Source organism: Kogia breviceps, chromosome 16 (genome assembly GCF_026419965.1).
Source record: "Kogia breviceps isolate mKogBre1 chromosome 16, mKogBre1 haplotype 1, whole genome shotgun sequence".
Lineage (NCBI taxonomy): Eukaryota > Metazoa > Chordata > Mammalia > Artiodactyla > Physeteridae > Kogia > Kogia breviceps.
In genome coordinates this window covers 76,537,936-76,561,200 of record NC_081325.1, presented here as the reverse complement: position 1 = coordinate 76,561,200, position 23,265 = coordinate 76,537,936, and the positions used below count along the sequence as shown (strand labels likewise).

Genomic DNA, 23,265 nt, shown 5'->3' with positions numbered 1-23,265 from the left:
GCGGAGGGGTAAGGTCATTTTCCCCCTTAATTAAAAGAAAACAGAACTGTGTGGGCTGAAGCCTTGACTTATACAACTGACATGTACTTCCTGTTTGGAAATGTCATTGGATTCAGGGAATCAATAACGTTCACACCTGCCTTCCTGTCCTGGGACAGCTATTTTGATATTCTCGTAATGAACTCTTATCATTTCATGGTCACAGCCACCTTCACTCTGGCACTTGTGATGTTCCCTTAACCTTTTAAAATAAGAAGCTAATAGGACCACGGGACCCAATGGTATGAAGAATTGCAAACTTTCTTCAGGCGTGAAACACAAAGAAAGAGGGTGCGTGAAAAGTTCATTCTAGGCATCTCTAAACACAGCTAAATGCTCTGGCACCAAAGCTGGTCACTTAGTCAGCTCTTTCTGTGTAAAACTAAACAATAAGTGTATTGGTAAGGATAACCTGATAGATTCTCTTCAAAGCAATGAAAATTGATAGAAAAAATCGTTTTCTATCTTTTAGATCAGAAAATAGACAAATTTCAACGATTTGATGAAGATTTTGAGTATGGAATCCCCCAAGAAACGGACTTAACTAAGGAAATAAATGTTTTCTTATCCTGTAAATAAAATGGGGAAGAAATGAACAAGAGTTATTTATTTTATTACCTAGTAAGTAAGCCAAGTTTAAAGTCCTATGGGTGATTTTCCAGAAAGGGTATTATAATAATGAGAGGATTTCCAGAGAGGGTGTTACAAAGAAACCAAATGAGCAAACATTGGGGGCAGATGGTATGTAAAGCACTCCCATGCCTTGGAACTCCACAGAACATAGTGGTTTCTTCAGAAATAATAAAATGTGCTGCACTACATTCACATATGTGCGTAAACCTTTGGTCAAATATCAGCTGACCCAGGATCTCCCCGCTCAGGAATGTGCAGGGCCCCGGGGAAGATGGGTAGACAGAGGATGGACCGGAGGCAGGGACAGGGCAGGTGAGCTTGCCCAGAGGATCCAGGGTGATGGGAGGGGCTGCCTCTTCCTACGGTGCCCACGGGGGTTCCTGAGCCCCACCTGCCAGCCTGCTCTCCACCCTGGGCTTCCCTTGTCCTGTCTTGGGTTTCACCGCCATCAGTCCCCCCGGGGCGGGCACTCAGCCACCAATGCTTTCTCTCGGGCACCACACATAATTCACGTCCTTCCCAAATACGGGAAAGGCTGGATTCTTTCCGAAGCACGGGATGGGGGGACCACACTCAGGCTAGAATTTGCACGTGTTTTGAGAGCTGCTTTGTTTTCCTCTGAGTTATCTGAGTAACACTCACTAGAAGCATTGCATTCAAACGGCCATTACAGAGCAAAGTATTGCATATTTTGAAATGAAAACCTGACAGGAGAAGGCCAGTGGCTCAGTGTCGGCAGGGCAGGCCGGGAAGCTTGGTATCATCCAGCAGGCGTCTGGCCGCTGTGCCCTGTCCAGGACTCGGGCCGGACACCTCGGTGCTGCAGATTCCGTCAAGGACTCAGTGTGTCTGCCTAACTTTAGGTCTAGCAGAGTTGGGGAGATGAGTGGTGAATGAAACACATCGAATGACTTGTACCCTGGAGCGTTTTTGCAGAATGCAATGCAGCCGTTGGAGGCCGTGTTCCAGGACATCCTGTGAGAGGGCAGTGGGGACCTGGCCTACGGCTCTATTTTTAAGAAGTGAGGTCACGGAGTATTTATATGTACCCTTGGGGCAGCCCTGCCACCAAAACAGGGACGTACAAGCTTACACTTTAGTGACCCCGCTGTTCACCAACTTCCAGTTTCATTGCATTTAAGCGTTTTATTACTTTGGTACAAGGCAGTAGAGAAGAGAAACAAAAGAAAAAAAAACCTGATGGATGAAGAAAGCATTTTCTTTCTACCTCCCTCCAAAATTGTCGTTTTCTTCATTTCAAAAGAGAAGACACATCAACAGACTTTGTCCATTCAGTCAATGGAATATTATTTGGTGATTAAGAGACATGAGCTATCAATCCACAAACTGGCATGCTGGCATGACAGGATTTTTTTTTTTCCCCAGAGTTCTCACGTTTACTTCGTTTTTAAAAAAAAAAAAAATTATTGAAGTATAGTTGATTTACAACATCATGTAAGTTTCAGGTGTACAGCACAGCAATTCAGTTTCATATATATATGAATATATATATATATATTCCTTTTCAGATTCTTTTCTCTTACAGGTTATTACATAATATCGAGTAGAGTTCCCTGTGCTATACAGCAGGTCCGTGTTGGTTACCTATTTCATATATAGTAGTGAGTATATGTTAATTCTGTGTTTATGTTAATTTCGAGGAATCTTAAATGCATGGTACTGAGTGAAAGAAGCCAGTCTGAAAAGGCTACACACTGTGTGATTCCAACTACGTGACATCCTGGAAGAGGCAGAACGATGGAGATAGTAGAAGATCAGTGGCCCCCGGGGGTTGGGGAGGAGGAGGCATGAATGTGTGTAGCACAGGAGACTTTTAGGGGAGTGACGCTGTCCTGCATCACACGATATGGTGGGTACACACCACTGTACATTTGTCTAAACCCATAGGATGTACAACACAGTGAGTGAACCCTAATGTAAACTATGGACTTTAGTTAATGATAAAATATCAACATTGGCTCATCCATTGTCACAAATGGACCACACCAGTGCAAGATGTTATTAACAGGGGAAACTGTCTGGGGTGTGGGTGGTTAGTTATGGGAACTCTGTATTTTCCAGTCAATTTTTCTATAAATCTAAAACCGTGCTAAAAATACAGTCTATTTATGTTTTTTCTTAAAGTGAAGACATGCACTGGAATTCCTCAGCGTCTCTGCACTGTGTTCTGCAGGGAAGCTGGAGGCCACGTGCTCCCTCCCCTTCACTTTCTCGGCGTGTCCCTGCCTCGCTGCCGTAGAAAACCTCTCCGGGGAGACAGGAGTGTAGAGAAGTGGATGCCAATTCTGTCCCCGTGACTCCTCTCTTGGCCCTCTGTCCACAAGGGATCTGAGTGCCAGGCTGGCACCCGAGCACACTTCTGAAGCTTCAAGGCCCGACTCCACCAGGAGTTCAGTGACTGGAGTGAAACACCAACCGTTTCTGCCCAATTCCCAGTGTCGAGTGGAGCAGGGGCTGTTCACCTTTTCCTCGAGATGACTCGTCCCAGGATAAGAGTGAATCATGGGCGTTTGGGAACAGTGTTTCTCGCGTTCTCTGTGGCCGAGGGGTCCTGCCGAGGGGTTCCCGGACTGTGCCCCTCAGCCAGCGCCCCAGCAGCCGGAGCCTAGGGCTGACGCTGACCTGTCCCTAGGCCATGGGCCGTCCTCTAGGGGTAAACTCTGTACCAGGCAGGGGACGGACGTGGTGGGGAACAGACCTACCCCCAAGAGACTTGGCAGAAAGGATGAGTCCAGCAACACGGTAAGTGCTACGCGGAAAAAGCGTTCTGCAAGAGGGGTGTCTGGGGCCACGCCTGAAGGATCAGCAGGAAGTAGCCAGACCCAGGGGCGGAGGAGGAGGAGAGGGAAGCTCTCCCCACTCCAGACACTGCCCGGCTGGCCCACAGACGCCCTCCTGCAGCCCTCAAGATTCCGGGTGGCTCTCTCCCAGTGCACCCATTCCCCAGCTCAGCTTGGACATCCCAGCAGCACCCGGGGGCACAGCGTGCAAGGACCCTGCTTCGCACTCTGGTAGTACTTATGTCACTCCTGGGATCTTCCGTGGGTTATTTTCCAAGGGACCGTTTCCAAAGGCCTTTGGGGCAGTTACGTTGCAGAGTAGGCCTGTGGACCAGTATAACCATTCATAATAACATCTAACTGTTCTAACTCATCTCATCACATAGTATCACAGCCAGGAGGGATCTCTGAAAGCCTTCTTCCTTTCTAAAGCTGAGGGATGGAAGCCCTGAGGGCTAAGTCTGGTTAGGGCTTTCCCTACTCCACAGAGCTATTTCTCGGAAGCAAGGCGAGAAGAACAGAGGAATCTTGGCGCGCTACCACGTCATTTGGGTGCCTCCGACCTAAGCAATGTCGTATTTATCACGTCAAGGGCACAGACCGTCTGTTCTGAGATAAACCAGTAGATGGCCATGTACACGCATGACCCAACTGTTCTGAGGATCCGCCCCCATTCCTGCGTCCCTGAGTTACCTGGCAAAGAGCACAGGTGCGGAGACTTTGTGGGGTGCGTGACATCCCCTCATTTCCCAGAAGACGGCCTCCAGATCAGTGGTCCCCAGTGTGGCCCTAGATATGGAGCCAGCGGCTGTGCCACGCGGCTGGAGTGCAAACGAAGCTGAGAAGGAATACGTGTCACCGACGCAGGGGGTGAGTTGATGGTTGACAAGAACTCCACGCAAAAGTGTTTGCAGAGGGCAGGTCTAAACAGCGTCTCCGAGACGAGAAACCACCACCAATGCCAACCAAAAGATACCCTGTCATATTAAACTACGAGCTTTCCAATGTCAAACTTTTCGATCAGTTTCAAAACTGTGAAGAAGAGAAGCTCTATTTTGCTGCGTGTCTGCGTGTGACAGTCTTGGTATCACTAAGGTAATATTTTGTCTGTAAACTGCGTGGGCTCTTGTTGCTGAAGCTGTTTTATCGGTGCTGGTTCTATAGCAACGTTGAGAAAGAGATCCCACAGCGCGGGAGCAGCAGGGCTGGCGTCTCACACGCCTGTGACTCCAGGGCCGCCGCGGGGGCCCCGGGCCAGTTGCGCCTCTCGAGTTACAGCTGCAGGGTGGCTGTAGCACTGACGTCACCACCCAGATCAGCAGGGACTTTTCTCAGAGTGAAGAGTGAAGCGGATGGAACGTGCAATTGTTCTAAGTGAGAAGGGTTTAGCCCAGATTTGCAAACAGGTGTGTGTGCAACCCAGATCGGCCCTCGGGGGCCAGCTGAGTCTCATTCTCCGCCTCCGTGAGCCCTTCCTGAATGGTGACTGTGAACGTTTCGGGGGAGGACGGGGGCCAAGAGGATGGCTGAGCCGCAGGGAAGGTGGCAAAGGGGATCCTGGCGACAAGACTCAGGATTGGCGCTGTCCTCCATCCTCCTCCGGGACTCCGATGCGTGCTGGCCGTCCTCCTGCCTGTCCAGCTGTGCAGCTCGTTCTGTGTGTCGGTTCAGATCATACCTCTGGGAGAACATCCGTACGCCGAAAGCCCCCTGCGAGCCCCAAACCCTTCATCCAGGATGGCGATGTCACCCGGGGTCTGTCTCCTGCCTGTCCCACCACACCTGAGTCCTGGAGAGCACTCAGCCCTGCAACTCTGTGTCCCCAAGCCCGGCAAGGCGCCTGCCACATCCCAGCTATTCATCCAGCAAGGTCCTGCTGTGTAGCACAGAAAACTATATTCAATATCCTGTGATAATGGAAAAGAATATTAAAAAAAGAATACATATATGTACAACGAATCACTTTGCTGTTCAGCAGAAATTAACACAGCATTGTTTTTTCCTATTATTTTGACTGGCGTATAACTGCTTTACAATGTTATGTTAGTTTCTGCTGCACAGTGAAGTGAATCAGCTCTATGTGTACCTATAGCCCCTCCCTCTTGGACCTCCCTCCCCCCCTCCCCCCCATCTAGGTCTAGAAAAATGGTGAACCTATTTGTAGGGCAGGAATAGAGACGTAGACGTAGAGAATGGATGTGTGGACACGCGTGGGGAGGGGAGGGTGGGACGAACTGGGAGATTAGCTTTGACATAAATACACTGCCATGTGTAAAATAGAGAGCTAGTGGGAACCTGCTGCAGAGCGCAGGGAGATCCGCTCGGTGCTCTGTGAACACAACAGTGTAAATCCACTATACTTTAATTTTAAATAAAAGTCCTTGAGATGAACAAGAGCCCGGGAGTCATTCAGCAGGATGAGGATGCAGACTGCCAGCTTGAGGCCCCCACCCCTGCTCCCTCACCACCCCCCACCCCAGCTAAGCACCGATTCCTGGACCACAGGAAGCAGACCACACACATCACGGTGGCTTTCTTGTCTCCACACTTAGGCTAATCATGCCCGCACACTCTTCCTGTTTTCTCTGAAATGGCTCTTGTCTTCCATAATTATTTATATTTTAAAGTACTTCCTGTGCCTTTGTTCTATTGGTTTGCTTAATTATGAAAAGAGGCTGCCTTTTTTAGATGGAGTTGTATATTAGCCTATTATACTATCAAGTTACGTAACAGATATTATTTGAAACTTAACAGATATATTGCATGTCATCCCTGCCCCAAGTTTCATGATGTATCAAAAACTGGTTGCTTAGGTTAACTGATCCACAGTAGACTTAATCCATTCAAGACAAAGGCACTGGGCTTCCCTGGTGGCGCAGTGGTTGAGAGTCCACCTGCCGATGCAGGGGAGGCGGGTTCGTGCCCCAGTCCGGGAAGATCCCACGTGCCGCGGAGCGGCTGGGCCCGTGAGCCATGGCCGCTGAGCCTGCGCGTCCGGAGCCTGTGCTCCGCCATGGGGGAGGTCACGGCAGTGAGAGGCCCGCGTACCACAAAAAAAAAAAAAAAAAAAAAAAAAACCAAAACAAACAAACAAAACAAAACAAAAAAAGACAAAGGCACTAATTTTTCCTTTGCTTGCTCATGGTTTCATGAAAATGTCTTTTATTTTACTGTTTGCCCCGCCAAACACGGATATGTTATGCTACAGCCACTAAGGGAACATATTGTAGAAGTATATTTAATGACAATAGAAAAAGCTGGCCTTACGTCATATATTAAATAAGAAAGTGTGTTAGAATCTCTATTATATTATGATCCCAAATGTGAAGAAAATTGGGAATCATCTCTGGTCGGTAGGCATAGGATGATTTTCATTTTCTTTCTGTATGTTTCTCTGGATTGGGGAGTTTTCTGTGATGAACAGAAATTTCGTTGTAACAAGGGGGAGAAAAGTTTTAAAAAATCTTTGGCATTTTGGAAACTTAAGCTCTTCATTTCCTTGAACATCTAGAGAATGAGGAGCCCTTAATTCACAGAAAGACCAGAAGATTCCTGCTACTCTCCAGGGGTACTGGAAATCTCCACTGCAACTCTAGGTTTATGGCAGCTGGGAGGTCATCAGCATTAAAGGTTGTGAAGCTGGATTTGGGAAGGACAAGAGCATTCTAGACCACTAAGTCATCAACAAGCAGGAGAAGCCATATACACCTTCAACCCCTGGGCTCAGAAGGGGTGCCATTTGGGGAACTCATATATTCGGGTACATCTAGGAGATCAGCCCTCCAGGAACAATCACTGGGTCTTATCGGGGAATATCACGCCTTCCACGGTGACCCTATGTAACAGCACCTAGCGTTGCCCAAGGAAAGGCAGCACCAAACGATACAGCTGATCAGTGGAACAGGGTGATGCAAGACTGAAGTGAGATAGACTCTGTCCCATCCCATCTGCCAGCTCGAGGTGCTTTTAGAAATAACATTTTCTAAAAGGAAAAAAGAACATTTCCATGTGTCTACTCCATAGACCAGGCATTTTACATACAGCTTTCTGTTTAATGTCTGTAAAATAAATCACATCTTCATTATACAGATGAGAACACCGAGACCCGGGGAGGTAATGGCCCAAGAGCCAGGAAGCGGCAAGAGTTATAAACCACACCGGGGTCTCCAGATCCCATCCACTCCTACGCTTCCCCACCATCTGGAGCCCCCTCAGCCACGAGGTAAGTCGGCCGCACCCCCTTGAACCAGCCCATGTCTTCCAGCTTCAGTTTCTGCCTATAACATGAGGTGACTGAGTTAAGTGGATTTTGAGGTCTCTTTAGCCCTCGCACTTTATGCTTCTTGAATTATTTTACTCATATACTAGAGTGACAGCTTAACACAGTTTTTAATGAAACGTTACATTCCTTTTGGCATTAACTTCACATGGTCCCATGAGCAAAGCACAGCAAAGTAAAGACCGGTTATAGGTTCAGATGATAGAGGATTCCAGAAAGGCTAGGATTAGAATTGCATTTCCAGAGGCCTGTGCTCCCCTCCCTGAACAAGACCAAAATGTTGATAAAATTGAAACATTGCCTGTAGTTTGACAGTGAGTTTCTGAGGAGTACATTTAATTATGCATTTATAGCACACTCTCTCTCCCCTTCCAAGTTTCACACGATATGTACCGTTTGGGATACACACGTTAACTTTTCATCATGTTGGAATTCTAATTTCCTCAAAGTCTTTGAAACAAGATTCCAAAATGGTAAATGGAATTCCTTCCATCTTTACTTCAATACTAATCTATGATTGAAATAAACGTGTCCCAGTCGAAAGACGGGCGGCGCCGGGGAGGCGGGGCGCCGGGGAGGCGGGGCGCCGGGGAGGCGGGGCGCCGGGGAGGCGGGGCGCCGGGGAGGCGGGGCGCCGGGGAGGCGGGGCGCCGGGGAGGCGGGGCGCCGGGGAGGCGGGGCGCCGGGGAGGCGGGCATGTGCCTCTCGGGCTCTAGGGGGAGCTCCAGCTGGGTCGCCTCCCCGCGCCTCTTGGATCCTAGCCTTGGTCTGCACCCGCCTCCTCCAGAACCCCGACTCCCCAGGAGGGCCATGCGGGAAGGGGAGCGAGTGCTGCTTTCGCTTTCCCTTCCCCGTGCCCAGTCCTGAGTCCGCGGGCGGCGCTAGACCCCCGCCCCGGCCATGGCCATGCTCAGGCTCCTGCCGGAAGTCCAAGCCAAGGTGGCTGTGTTCCGTGAAGACCTATGTACTAAGACAGAGTACCCGCTCGGGAGCTATTTCCCCAAGAAGATTTCTGAGTTGGATGCATTTTTAAAGGAGCCAGATGTCCATGAAGCCAACCTGAGCAATCTGAAGGCCCCCTGGACATCCCAGGGCCTGATCCAGTCAAGGAGAAAGAAAAGGAAGAGCGGAATAAGCAGCAGGAGAAGGAAGACAAGGATGAAAAGAAGAAGGCAGAAGATGAAGACAAAGGTCCTCATTGTGGCCCAGTGAGCTGCAATGAGAAGATCGTGGTCCTCCTGCAGCACCTGAAGCCTGAGATCAAGGATGTCACGGAGAAGCTCAACCTGGTCACCACCCTGGGTGCAGCTGCAGATACCTTGGATTGAGGATGGGAACAGTTTTGGACTGGCCGTCCAGGAGAAGGTGTTTGAGCTGATGGCCACCCTTCACAGCAAGCCGGAAGGCTTCCACACTCAAATCTCCAAATATTTCTCTGAGCGCTCTGATGCCATGACCAAAGCAGCTAAGCAGCCCCGCGTGGGTGATTATCGGCGACGGGTGCGCCAGCTGGAAGAGGCAGAGTACTGGGATATCCGGCTGAGGGTCAGGGAGATCCGCGAGGCTTATACTGTGTTCAACGACATCGTCCTGAAGAACTTCGAGAAGCTCAAGAAGCCCAGGGCAGAAACACGGAATGATCTATTGGCCTCCTCTCATATTCTGTGATGAGTCCAGCAGAGACCTTCCTGACTTTCCCTGGGGACTCCAGACTTTTCCCACCTTCTGTTTGTTGAGATTTCTCCCTCACCTTGCCTCCCAGGCACAATAAATAGAGTCATACCATTGTGCAACAAAGAAAAAAAAAAAAGGAAGAAACGTGTCCAAGCACATAAGAACAAATATTTTCAGTACCTTGTAAGGGTCTGAGTTTGTAAGGTGACTGCAAATCAAAGCCGGTTAACAAACGCAGCACTTCAGACAATGAGCCGAGGGAGGTGCGGCGGGCCTTTTATTGCTCGGGTTACGGGTTACGCTTGGACTCGGGCTTGTCTGCTTGTCATCATCTAGAAAGAAGAGTACGGTTTTTTTTAATATCTGTATTGGAGTATAATTGCTTTACAATGGTGTGTTAGTTTCTGCTGTATAACGAAGTGAATCAGCTGTACATAAACATATATCCCCATATCCCCTCCCTCTTGCGTCTCCCTCCCACCCTCACTATCCCACCCCTCTAGGTGGTCACAAAGCACGGAGCTGATCTCCCTGTGCTATGCGGCTGCTTCCCACTAGCTATCCACCCTACCACCCTACGTTTGGTAGCGTATATATGTCCATGCCACTCTCTCACTTCGTCCCAGCTTACCCTTCCCCCTCCCCGTGTCCTCAAGTCCATTCTCTACATCTGCATCTTTATTCCTGTCCTGCCCCTAAGAAGAGTACATTTGAATGCAAAAAATGGTAGAATTTCACATGTTTTTTATCCAATGGTCAAAGTGGGAAATTAAGTCCCTAATTTTTTATGAATGTTTTTTATGTCTGTGAAGGCGTACAACCTAACTAATGGCTGAGCATTGTTGAGACGAAGAGGTCATCTGGATAAAGACTCTGAAGAAGAGTATTTAGACTTCCTTCGCGTTCAAAGGTGTGCACGGCGTCCCTGGTGGCTGAAGTCTCTGATGGCAGCTGGTGACCAGACGATTCGGCCTGAGGACTAAGGAAGCCTCAGTGTCTGAGCTCAGAAGGGGGCAGGCAGTTCGGCTGTCAGGCAGCCATGGGGTGTTTACTGGTTCTGACACGGATTTGGAGTCATGTGACCACAGACATGTTACTTACGTTCGGAGTCTCTGCCTCTGTGAAGGCGGATGAGGAGCTTTGCTTCTCTGAGAGATGGTTGGCAGGAGGCTGTGCAGGTGGCCGCCCAGGTGACAGGCCAACTCAGGGCCGGGTACAGGCCGGGTATCCGTTGAAAGTTGGCATCCACGAGGAGGAGAAGGAGCGCAGATGGGGCTCCCTCTCGCGGGGGGCCGAGGAGAGGCTGGGGAAGGGCGCCTTACACGGAAGGCCACACTGCTCAGAGGGAGACCTGGGGCAAGCATCAGCCACCATGGCGCGTCTTCCCTCCTGGGATTGGCTATAGCAACATGGCCTCTTCTCTCTTGTTTTCAAGCATCAGAGTCACTGGCCGGCTCTTGCCAACTGCTTATCCCCACCTCGAAAGTAACTCTCACTTGCGTTTCTCTTGGGGGCTGTTCTTGGTTCTCGTGTTTGCAGGGACCCCAAATTCATAGACATGTATCGCCACCTGCCGCTGGTCCAAGGTGGGGTCTCTGCGTTGGTCCGCACAGTGTTCACGTGTGGGCTGCCAAAGCGTGCCAGCGAGAGTGGCCTGGCGCCGTGCTTAGCGCAGGCCTTGTGCCCTGAGGAAGCTGAGAAGCTGGTTGACCAGGAAGCCACGCCGGAGAACAGGGCAGGGGGTAGACCTCGGGGAGCCGTGCGCTCCGATGACAAGCTAGAGGGCCTGGTGAGTCTCGTCTCACGGCCACTGTCGCCAAGTTGCAACGTCATCGCTCTGCTCCCAAATTTGGTCACAGTCTTCCCTGATTGGATGGTTAATCTTTGATAGACAGCAAGCAACTCTGAATAATCTTGTCATTTATAAATACGAAATAACACCATATAATACCAAAGATGCTCTTTGGGGGAAGGAAAAAGATAGCTACAGCTTTTTAAAATATTCTTTAATAGCCTCAGCGTGGAACAGAGTGCAAGGCCCACCATCCGTAGAACGGTTTTGTCATCGGCTAAGAAAGTGGATGGAGAGAATTTTGGTAAAGATATACAACCTTACAAAGTTAATGAGGCAGGTTTGCAAAATTCCACTTTTAAACAGATGTTGATTAATCTGTAGGCAGCCATAAAATAAGAATTTCTGAGTTTAAAAAGTTAATTATTTTAGAGCATCCAAAGCTGTCACCCTTAACCTATTTCCTTCTGTGGACCAGCAAAAGCACACATGGACAATTTGTTTTCCTGACCATTTGTACCATAATTTTACTTTCAGTGTAAGACTATGTCTGAATTAAAGGCTTACCTGGCCAAAATAAAGCTTTCCTATATATACTTTTTTTTATTATTATTTTTTGTGATATGCGGGCCTCTCACTGTTGTGGCCTCTCCCGTTGCGGAGCACTGGCTCCGGACGCGCAGGCTCAGCGGCCACGGCTCACGGGCCCAGCCGCTCCGCGGCACGTGGGATCTTCCCGGACCGGGGCACGAATCCGTGTCCCCTGCATCGGCAGGCGGATTCTCAACCACTGCGCCACCAGGGAAGCCCTCCTATATATACTTTTTAAGGATGGTTCCATTACTGATTTTCCTGGCTATTAATACTTCCCCATTGATTTAGGCCATGGGTGAGGGTGTTATTTAGAATCTGAAATATTACACAAGAGTTTCAAAGGAGATATAATTATATGATCCATTATCCAGGGAGTGGGCCAGAGTTTTAATCTCATAACATCAAAGATATAATTTTTAATATTATGTATGCCTGGGATTCTGTTAAACTATAACATTCAGAGACTTGTTTCTGTTGCCCCAACAAACGAGGAAATGAAGCTGCAAGAGGAGGTGCTAGTTGCTTCACCTGAGATTTTTTTTTTTTAAATAAAGAGACAGACGACGGTGTGTACAGTGCCGTTGGGAGAACAGGCACAGATGGAACAGAGAGAGAGCTCCGTGCTGGAGGAGGGGAGCCGTGGAGGGCGCGTTACCTCACCCGAGAATCTGTTAATTTTACAGAAAGACAGCTATGTTTCCTTATCCATCAGCCACGGTGTTTCCTCATTCCACTCTGGGCCAATGGGGGGTATTTTTCAAAAAAATCAAGTCTTGGATACTTCCTGACTGTTTGTTCAAGCCGTTCATATTTTGTCTCCAGTGATTTGAAGCTCAATGTTTATGGACGGATCTTTACCTTCCTTGTGAGAGGGACCTGGAATGCTGCTCGGAGCAGAGTCTGTGGTCTGGGGGGAGGGGGCAGGGCCAGACTGTTGTCTTTGGCTGGAATCCTGTTCCCTCCGGAAATCACAAACAGCACGTGGGAGAGGCAGAGTGATGAGCAGCCGCAATGTCTACTGGGAAAATCTTTAAAATCCTAGAGAACCTGAGTGTTCCAGCTGTGAGCCCTAGCTGAGGGCAAAGTAGATTCACAGGATCATAAAGAGATTGTCTCATCTGTTGGTTTTCAAAATAGTTCTCATCGACATGTCCTATTCTCAAACAAAATCTTAGGCAGGTCTCTAATCCCACAAAATACATAGTAAGATAAAGGAGGAGCTGCTCTAGTGAGGGCAGGGGTCAGGTGGGGAGCCCAGAGCGGTTTGTTCTAGATGGTTCTAGGTGGTTCTAGATCAAAACAGCAACCCTTAAGAGCTAGGGAACGGATGCGCCTATGTGGCTGTTAGCAGCTCAGCTCAATGGACGCAGAAGTGCTTTTACCAGAACTTAGTTCCTTTGAAAAACAGTGGGGTGGTGTTCTTTCCAGCACAGAATGTGCCAGCAAGAAATGTGTATCTCAGTAAGAGGTATATTGTTTAAGAAGCAGAGAGATTTACATTTCAGTTTAGAAACATTTCCATTAAGTGATCTAATGAATACACTAGGTGTTAAAGGTGTATTCACCTTTACTTATCTAGATAACTTACTCTCATGAGGGGAAACTTCATTTAGTGGTACTGGACAAACCGGTGGTTTGGTACATATGTAGGTAACAATACAAGTAATTTGGTCTTGTGTTTTACGTTAGCGTGCACAGCTTTCGGGGCCTGGGGACCCCAAACAACTACACGCATCATTAACCAATCTCCTCCCCTCCAGCACCGTCACCTGCCTCTCCTGGTGGTACCCTGGAATCTTCTCTTAATCAAGGTACTATTATCCACGTCAACACTTTTTCCACCATTTCTCTCAGGGCAACACTGTTGGACTGTGTCGATCAAAAAGAGCCTGTTGTAGGCTCTTCTCTTTCTCTTATATAGTGTAAGTATGCAGGATGTGTTTAGTCATGGGGCTGTGGCTTATCAGAAGCAGGTGTCATGCCGTATGAAAACTATTGTATCCACGAAGGCGAGCAGTTTCTGGGCCCCCTTCTTGCCTCTACCCTCCATCTCTGCTCCTGCCACGGCCCTTTGTGTGACAGAAAGGAGAAGCAGTGGAAGATCTGTCTAGTGAGCGCGTAGAGTCCTATACAGAAATCTACACAGATGATGGCATGGCACCGAGCACATTGCAGCAATGCACATTTCCTGGCTTGGATATTGCAGTGTGGTTATGTGATATCTAACCATAGAGGAAACTGGCCTGTGGGTATCCGAGGCCTCTCTACATAAGTTTTGTAACCACTTGTTAACCTCCAATTAGAGTACAGTAAGTCCCCTACCTACAAACTTCAAGCTGTGAACTTTCAAAGATGCGAACTTGCGTTCGCGTGTCCCATCACGTAAGCTAGTTCACGTGTATGGCGTACGCTGTCACGTCCGTGCATCCTCTACAAGGGGTTGTGCTTTCGTGTACTTTACCGCACAGTACTGCAGAGAGTACAGTAGTACAATATCTTTATTTCTAGCTGGGGGTGTCCGGAAGCAAGTGTAAAAGCAGCGGTGATGTAGCTGGTACTGCTACCAGCTCCTGTGTGCCAGCTGTGGTACTGTGCTACTGTACTTTTCAAGGTACTGTACTGTAAGATTAAAAATGGCTTTCTTTATTTTTAGTGGTTTTTTAAATGTATTACTTGTGTGAAAAGCATTATACACCTACTACAGTATAGGACTATAGAGCCGACTGTGTTAGTTGGGTACCTAGGCTAACTTTGCTGGACTTACGAACGTGCTCTTGGAACGGAACCCGTTCATATGTAGGGGACTTCCTGTACAAAGAAGGAGCCCCAGAATCTCTTTCCTAGTTGGTACTTGCCCCTTCTCCCCACCTGTCTGGGTATCCCGCCTCCACGACCCCGGCCGGCTGGCAGCAGTCACCGAAGCTCTGGGGGAACGAGAGGAGGGAAGAGCACGGAGCCTGGAAAAGCTGAGAGTCCCCACTCCTTCTCCCCCCCTGCTGGGTCCCAGATCCATGCACATCAGCCCTCGGACCAGGATGCCTATAATTTTAAGGCATCTTTTGCTGTTTTGCATTCAGTAACAGCATCCACAGCTCTGCGTGACAGATCTCTTGAGATGGACATTTTTCTTTTTTAACCAAGATTACTTTAGAGAACAAACTCACAGTTTTTCGACTTTTAGGAAAGTACATGGCTTTCTAGGTACTTTTCAGTGTCTCACACAAATCCCTGTTGTGATAACAGAGCTAATCAGAGGATGCTCTCTGGGCTCCTGTGGGGCTGAGGGTGGGAGTCTGGGACTCCTCCTCTGCCCCTTTGATTGGAGGTGTAGGAAATCTAGGTACTTTTCCCCACTGGCACTAAAGTCCTGTGTAAAATGAGTAATATCACAGGATACCGGGAAAACCCAACAAGAAATTTTCAAGTGTTTTCCCAAATATTCCTTTGAAAACCTTTTATGCACCATTGTCACATTTATTATAAGACATAACGCCTGTGGCATAAAATGTATACACGGAGCTTTTCCCTCTGAGGTACACAAATCGTAAATCTGAACAATGGAGCGGGATTAAAGCATCTTCAATTGTGCAGTGAAGATGTTGCATTTTTGACATGGTGGCATAGCCACCGTTAATTTCCTTTTTAAAAAAAATTATTAAAGTATAATTGATATACAATGTTGTGTTAATTTCTACTGTACAGCAAATTGATGTTATACACACACACACATATATATAGTGTGTGTATATATATATATATACGTATATATATATACCTTTTTTCATATTCTTTTCCATTATGTTTTATTGCAGGTTAGTGAATAGAGTTCCCTGTGCTCCACAGTAGCACCTTGTTGTTTATCCATTCTATACATAATAGTTTGCATCTACTAATCCCAAACTCCCAATCCATTCTTCCCCTACCCAGGTGGGGCAACCCCTTGGCCACCACACATCTAGTCTCTATGTCTGTGAGTCTGTTTCTGTTTCGTAGACAAGTTCACTTGTGCCATATTGTGCCCCTGCTAATTTCTAACTGTGTCATCATTGTAATGATTGTAAGATCTGCTCTTAAAAATTTTCAGTTGTTAAAAATGTTTTTGGAAAACAGTATTTAATAATTCGCAAACACTGACTGCAAATGAAGCATATGTAGAATTTTCTCAGGGCTTTGAGTGAATTATTATTAAAGAAGTGAAAGCAAAGGGAAATAGCTAATCCGGGTCTTTGAAGTCCGTTTGGAACTTAATTGACCATTAGGCCACCAACTGTCTTGGCAGACCAGCATTCAGTAATGAGAGACTCAGCCTTACATGAGGGATGAGAGCAGAGCAATTCGTCAAAAGCTACACACCATTTACATTGCTTTCTGTGGAGATTTCGTAGGGAAAGTGCAGAGCACGCAGTTTTAAGTAATTTATGAGCTTTTTAGTAGTGTTAGAGCAATTGAGTTCTGACAATAATGAAACTGTTTGTTGACAAGTATGTGTGAGATTTGTTTGACTTGGGCCGGGATTGTACCTCCTCGCCTGCCTTAGAAGCTCAGGCTGCAATGAATGAAGTCACGGGGGGGGGGGGGAATTTTTTGAAAAAAATAAATAATGCCGATAAACGTAAACATCTCCAGTGTTTAACCAAGACTAAAACAATAACACCGCCTTAGATCCAAACAAAATCCATGTGTAAAATTGCATTGCTCTTCTGACAAATCTCATTTGATCCATAGGGACCCAACCGTCACCGTATCAATTTAACAATTAATTTTCAGGCTTGAAAAAGTATCACTCTCACATTAGCCCTATGATATGCTTATCACCAAGAAATATGATCAAAACCATTTTTTCAAGTTTTGATCTGAAAACGGACATAACCCTGGTCCCACTGCTGGGCTTTCCATGGTAAGGACACTGGATAGATTCCCACCAGCTTCTCTGTTTCGAGAGGTTGAACAAGACACCAGAAAAGAGGGATTCTGACTTTTCTTTTGCTGAGCTCCATGGCCTTGCGTGTAGCATTCAGCCTGTCTGGACTGCAGGTCCAGGTCCATGATTCTAGACTGTCATGTAGAAATGTGATTTCCAAGCTCTGTGCACATGAGGACCATGTGTGTAACATTAACAACTATACGGACCACCATACAAATAGTAGGTTTACCTTCATTCTCCACCGATGAAAAGAAAAAAATATATGTATATACACTTATTTAATTTACTCAGCCTATAAAATCATAAGAGCTATTACTCTTAGCGAGTAAGCATTGTGCTAATTATGTACTTGACATTATAAGTGAACATTATAAGTATACTGATTTTACAAGTGAGGCACTGAGGTCTTGAGAGGTTAATTAACTTGCTCAAGGTCACAGAGCTGGAAAGATGGGGACTCTTGAACCCTCTCAAATTACCCCAGACCCTAAACGCCCACGTTCCAGACCTCGCGTTGGGCACTGCCGGGGAAATGACGAAAAGTTTCGTCATTCTATTATGATGCTCGAGTCTAAGGAAATTCTTCCTCACCAGTCCCCAGAGCATCAGTTGAGAAGACCACACCTGTTTGTTTATTTCACAAGCGTTGATTTACTCTGTTAGAAGCAATGATGGATCTGGAGCTACACACAAAGCAGTGAATAAATAATTAGCTGTGCAGGTGACCCTGTCATTGGTTAATGATGGGCTCGTACTTGATTCCCTATGACTGTAGGATACCCCAGGTAAGAAATGTAGGAGGCAATGTATTTTTTTTTTGGAGAAGCTGACTTCAGATGAATAAACAAAATGGTGACTTGAAATGTCTTTTCATGGACGCTACTATATTATTTATCAAATGGTGTAAATGCCTACCTTTAAGGAGGTTTCCAAGGCAAACAACGTGTGAGTCTTGTTAAGTGCCCTAATATTTAACAAGAAATTCCCTGCCTAGATTTTCAGGTATGGCCCTGTTGTCTGTGAGGATACTCACTGTTACATAATTCAGCACGTCTGAAATAATTTTGAACGTCTCTGCTAGAAGAACCTTATTTTCCACTGCAAACATTGGGCAGATATAAGACCCTGATTTTGAACTTATACCAAAGGGATGCCAACTGACCTCTGATAATGTTTGTGTCATAGATCCAGCTCTGTTCCCTCCATCCAAATCAAATATCTTAAGCAGCTGTGTGCTTGAATAATCCCACGTGTGATTCAGGAAGACTGTTTTAACTATAGGACTCACTTGGGGCACAGGGTGAGGGCATCCCCACAACTTCACACACAAGTGAATCAAGTACACAAATTTGATTTCGTTGTTATTTTAGGTTGGCATTTTTTCGAATCAAGCAGCATCTTTCTAAGGCTGCACTCCATAGGGTGTATTCACAGGGCGTTCTAGATTGAAATGTACATTCACACACATTATCATCACGGTGAATAATGCTAAATCGTTCCAAATTAGAATATCTTAATGTATTTATATAAATCTCGTTATGAAAGTTATTTGCACATGGAACGTTATAAAAGAAATTGCCATTCCTAATTATTTTTTAACCACTTCCTTTATTTATTAACTTGAATCTTTACTTCAAATAGTGCGCAAGAGACAACATTCCCAACAGGAATCCACTGATGCTGGAGTTATTTTCATGTGAAACCGTTTTGCAGATGCCAACTGTTCTCCTTTCTCCAAATTCTATTCGCTATTTGAAGTTTGACCAACAAGTATTTATATTATATTTGTATTACTAAATGAGCTGCAGAAATTTTCTTAACAATGTTTTGAATAAATAGGAATATTGTCCCAATGATACTTAGTCTGAAAAATAAATAAATGCTTCAAGAAAGTATTTTGAGATGCAGGAATATCGGATGCATTTTCAGTAAGTACCAACAACAGGACACGCTGTGTTGACTTCACTAACTGAAGTGACATCTACAACAATAAACCCTCCACCTTGCGTGTTGTTTCTAGTCACAAAAAAGCGTACTTTACAAAAATGCTGTTTGTTGACTTATAGTTGCTGTACAATATTATATAAGGTACAGGAATGTAATATAGTGATTCACAATTTTTAAAGGTCCTACTCCATTTATAGTTATTAGAAAACATTGACTACAGTCCATGAGTTGTACAATATGTCCTTGTAGCTTATTTTATACATAATAGTTTGTACCTCTTACTCGCCTACCCCTTGCCCCTCCTCTTTCCCTACAAAAAGAGTACTTTGGAAACTTTTCAATAGCCCCACGGTTTTCATACAAATCTTCTTAACAAAATCTATCAACTCTTTTGCTTTGACCAAAATAATATATTCCAGCTTGGCCTCTCAACATTTGTTTTACATTAATTTTTTTACTGGCATATTTAGTTGCTATGCCTAATTTGTGGCTCATTACATCATTTTGAACAAAAATCGAAACCAGTCTTTTTTTTTTTTTTCCAAGGGGGTGTATGCTCCAAAATATTTGACAGACTCTCAAAAAAAATGTTTGGGAGGAATCGTCTTGCAGGCTGATAAATTACACAGTTAAGGAAGACTCACCAGGTTCCAGACAATTGGTACATCCGTGAGCACCCCAGAGGTGGACTTCATACTCTAATAGTGGGAAATGCAGTACAATCAGTACAAATAATAAATAAACATAGTCTTTGCGTGTTACAAATGGACCTTTGCTATGAAAAATAAAGTAGAGGAGGGGAGAGAGACTTAAGGTGACACATGGGCAAAGCCTTGAAGGGGATGGGGGATGGGAGGGCATCCAGAGCTAGCTCAAGGCACCAGGTGCTGGAGGTCCTCGCCTTGCGTTGGAAAGAACTTGACTTTTTCCTCCCAGGATGAAACAGGGAGCCGAGTATCAACGGAGAGAAAGCCCTCTGTGCAGAGGGAACAGAAAGGTACAGCCTTTACATGGTGGGTTAAATTGTGTCCCCCAAAGAGATGTCAAAGCCCCGACCCCCAGTACCTATGAATGGTACCTTCGTTGGAGATACAATCTTTGCAGATGTGATCAGGTGAAGATGAAGTCATCAGGGTGTGATCGGTGACCTTGTGAGAAGAGACAGAGCTGCAGGGAGAAGGCCATGGGAAGCAGAGGCAGAGATGGGACCCCTGCATCTTCACCACAGGATCAAAGGCCACCCCCAGCGGCTGGAAGAGGCAAGGAAGGTCCTTCCCTCCTCCCCTTGAGCCTTCGGAGGGGGCTTGGCCCTGCCGACACCTTGGTTTCAGACTTCCAGCCTTCGAAGTGCGAGAGAGAATACGTTTCTGTTGTTTTAAGTCCCCCAGCGCATAGCATGCTGTCACACCAGCTCTGGGAAACTCACACATCAGCTGAGAGTGACGATGGGCCAGGAGGGGGCCGAGTCTGAGGACGGAGGACCAGGGGCAGGGAGAGTGGAAGGGCTGCTGGATCTGGAGATGCAGGAGGCTGCTCAGCGCCCTGGGTTCATTTGATGCTTGTGTTTGTGAGTTTCCCGGAAGACCCATCAGTGGGTTCCGTTTTCTCTCACAGCCCAATGGTGGAGGATTGCATTAGGTACAGGTGGGCTCGTTACAGCGGGTGAGAGGCGTGGCAGCATAGGGTGTTTGCCAGGGAGTGACATAAATAAGTTGACCTTGGAATTGAAGTTGGGTATCTATCGAGGGAAGCGAGGGCTCGAGGGCCGGCTGAGAAATCATGCAGAAGCGGGGAAAGCACTGAATTCTGGCTCCCACTAAAGTTGGCTTTCATTTTCCAATCGCTGGAGTAGTTAATTCATATATAATTCCTGTCCAATGAATTGACAGACTGAAATAATACAGCCCTAAGGTTGTATTGCTTACAAAATCAGGGTTCTGGGTTTAAACATGGTTGAGGAACGAACGTAATTTTTTAGAACAGGAAGGAGGCTCAGCAAGCATCTAACCAGACACCCACATGTTTTGAGATGGGAAATACTTAGGGTAAGTGCGCTGCCCATAATTACATAGCTATTAAATCATAGAAGCAGGAGCAGAATTGAGGTGGTCGGTTGGTCTAGTGCTGCTACCGCAACTACAACTTACTTGACGTAAATGTCCATCAACTCTGGCGTATGCTGGGAACGACTTTGAAATACATTTTTTAATGCGTCTGTTAATGTGTCTATTAATGGTTGTTTAGAACACTTTGCTTTACGGAACACATTTTAAGAATCAAACGATATTAGAATAAAAAGTAACTGTATTATTTTATCTGTTCTATTTTAACTTACTTGCTTTTCCCACTAAATTACACCATTTTTTAAAAAAACCCTACAATTATTTTTGTGTCTTTTAGCAACCTAAGCAAATGCAGTCACCTGGCGATTACTCGGAGGGGCGACGGGTGTGGGGAAAAGGAACTGTAGCCTGTGTAGCAATTTGCATTAAAATGTATGCTAGATGCTGGGTGAGAATTTACAGACGATGCATTCCCTCGTGTTCCCTTGGTTGTCATACATTGAAAGAAATTATTAGTCATATGCGGGAAAATCTGCCCTACTGGCCACTCGAATGCACGCTTTTGTGTTTCCGTAAAGCTCCTTGGATGGAGTGGGGTGTAATTTCCAGCATGACTGACTGTGTCTGTTATTGGCCTTCAGTCCACTGCTTTCTCAGCAATTTACGTGTTTTGAAAATGTTCATGCAACCTCAGTACTTTCTTTTCCTTCGACTCAGCAGCTCAGAGCTACAGACACCAAGGAACAAAGACCAGAGAGGAGGTGGAACCTCATTTCTGCTCCACCGAGGATGCCAGCCAAGTGGATGCTGAAACGTAGAAGTCCTCGCATCACTTCTGAAGGAGAGTCAAGAGCCCTTTGGGGTCTGTTCTCCCACGATTGTTCCTGGGCTACCTCTGCTGTTCCCGAACTCCTCAGTTCCTTATTCTATCGGCCCCAACATTTCTCTTTCCACGGACAACGTACCCTCGCCCATCTCACATGACTCCAGCCAGAGGGTTAACTCAGACCCCCGTCTCCAACCACAAAATGGGCACCTGGCTGAGCCTGGTGACCCTGGTGTCCCATTTGCCCTTCGTAGTGATGGGCTCAAGGCGTAGAGGCAACCCCCAGGTAGGACAAGTCTGAGTCCTTCTGCGACAACGGATACTAGATGCTGGGAGAGAGGTGTACTTTCTGCCTTCAGAGCACTAGCTGTAAAGAAATGGCCATCTTTCCAACCATGGGGAGAGAGTTTGCTTGCTGGTGAGGACAACGGAGTCAACAAGGACAATTAAATATTAGAAATAAGTCGAGAAGGGAGAGGGGAGGGAGAGACAGAGAGAGAGAGGTCAGGTTATATTATACCATCTAAGCTTTAAGCTCCAGGTCCAAATGTGCATTCCATCCAGATTGCATGCTGTAGGTCAGTAAGCCTTTTCTAATTAAGTCAGTGCAACCGGTGGGCACCAGGAACGTCAAACACCTTCCACATCTTTTCCTCTTTCTGCCTCCTAAAGATACTCAAGCCAGTCCCATGACTTTTCTGTCACCCTCAGACATCGACACCCTCATTTTCTCAGACATTACAAATGCCACTCCCATACAAATCAAAACCGTACTCTTTCTTCCTGGTCAAAGAGCTCTTCTTTCCAGCTCGGGGATTCCCTGAAATGCGGGGACCGGCCATGAGAGAGGAAAGCTGGCATTTGTCCTTCAACTCTTGGTGTCGTGACTTTCCCCTTGGTACGACGACTTCTGCAGAAGGGAAGGGAGAGCGTCCTGCTTGAACAGTGTCCTGGTCTGAGTGTTTAATCCTCATTTGCAAATGCCTCGACGTTGGGCGTTTCTATATTCTGGAGGCAGGAGCCCCATCCTGACCCTGCCTTTGCCCCGCCGCCTTCTTGGGAGGAGTCTCTGAGCTGGGCTCCATCCCTCTCAGTGACATTCCTGGTACCCAGCTGGTCCCTGGGGAAACCTGGCGCCCTTGCCCCTCCCCACCCGCAATTCGGGAAGAGCTTGTTTCTCCCCCTGCCGCCTGCTTTTTTGTCTTGTCACTGGGGGCCACTTCAGCCTTCCCGCTTCTCCAAGTGAGATTAGGTCAGCAGTCTCTTCCTTCAAATATGCCCACCGATTCCAGGGGTGCCCGTCAGCCCCCTGGGGGCTCCTGGAGGTGCACTTCTTGATCACGCCAGTGCAGGTCTTGTGAGGTTCTAGAGGGTGTCTCCTCTTCTTGAAAGTACATCCTTGTTGCTCAAAGATTCTCTTGGACTTCCCTCAGTTGACCTGGGAGCACAAATGCCATACAATCCAAACTAGACCAACAAGTCCCGTCAAGGAGAGCAAGCTCGGCCATCAGTCTCCTTGACTCTCTCCTCTTTTTTCACCTTGGCTGGCGGTGGGTGACAGGCAGAGGATCTCAGAAGGACCTTCTGCAGGTGCTGTGGCTTTTCCCATTAATAATGAGGACAGTCCTGTCGCACTGTCCTGAACCTCTGAGGCACGAGGAACGTTTAATGTAGTATTCCATGACAGCCATTT

At 46.7% G+C, this 23,265-nt stretch overlaps 2 long non-coding RNA genes and 1 pseudogene across 4 annotated transcripts in view; 2 read left to right on the top strand and 1 right to left on the bottom strand.

Moving 5' to 3' along the window:
* LOC136792824 (uncharacterized) overlaps window positions 1-23,265 on the bottom strand; it is a 57,887-nt gene that overhangs the window by 24,267 nt on the left and 10,355 nt on the right. Inside the window, exon 3 of the long non-coding RNA XR_010837296.1 lies at window positions 9,607-9,758. This is a non-coding gene — a long non-coding RNA (uncharacterized lncRNA). The remainder of the gene's footprint in view (window positions 1-9,606; window positions 9,759-23,265) is intronic.
* LOC136792823 (uncharacterized) lies at window positions 2,960-22,009 on the top strand. Of its 3 annotated transcripts, none has more exons than XR_010837295.1 (3): window positions 2,960-3,435; window positions 7,563-7,695; window positions 10,239-11,812. It is a non-coding gene; the product is annotated as an uncharacterized lncRNA (long non-coding RNA). The 3 variants fall into 3 exon arrangements; XR_010837294.1 differs by lacking the exon at window positions 10,239-11,812 and adding an exon at window positions 21,467-22,009 and having other exon boundaries at window positions 3,026-3,435; XR_010837293.1 differs by lacking the exon at window positions 10,239-11,812 and adding an exon at window positions 21,464-22,009 and having other exon boundaries at window positions 3,026-3,435.
* On the top strand, window positions 8,636-9,420 carry LOC136792833 (proteasome activator complex subunit 1 pseudogene; annotated as a pseudogene).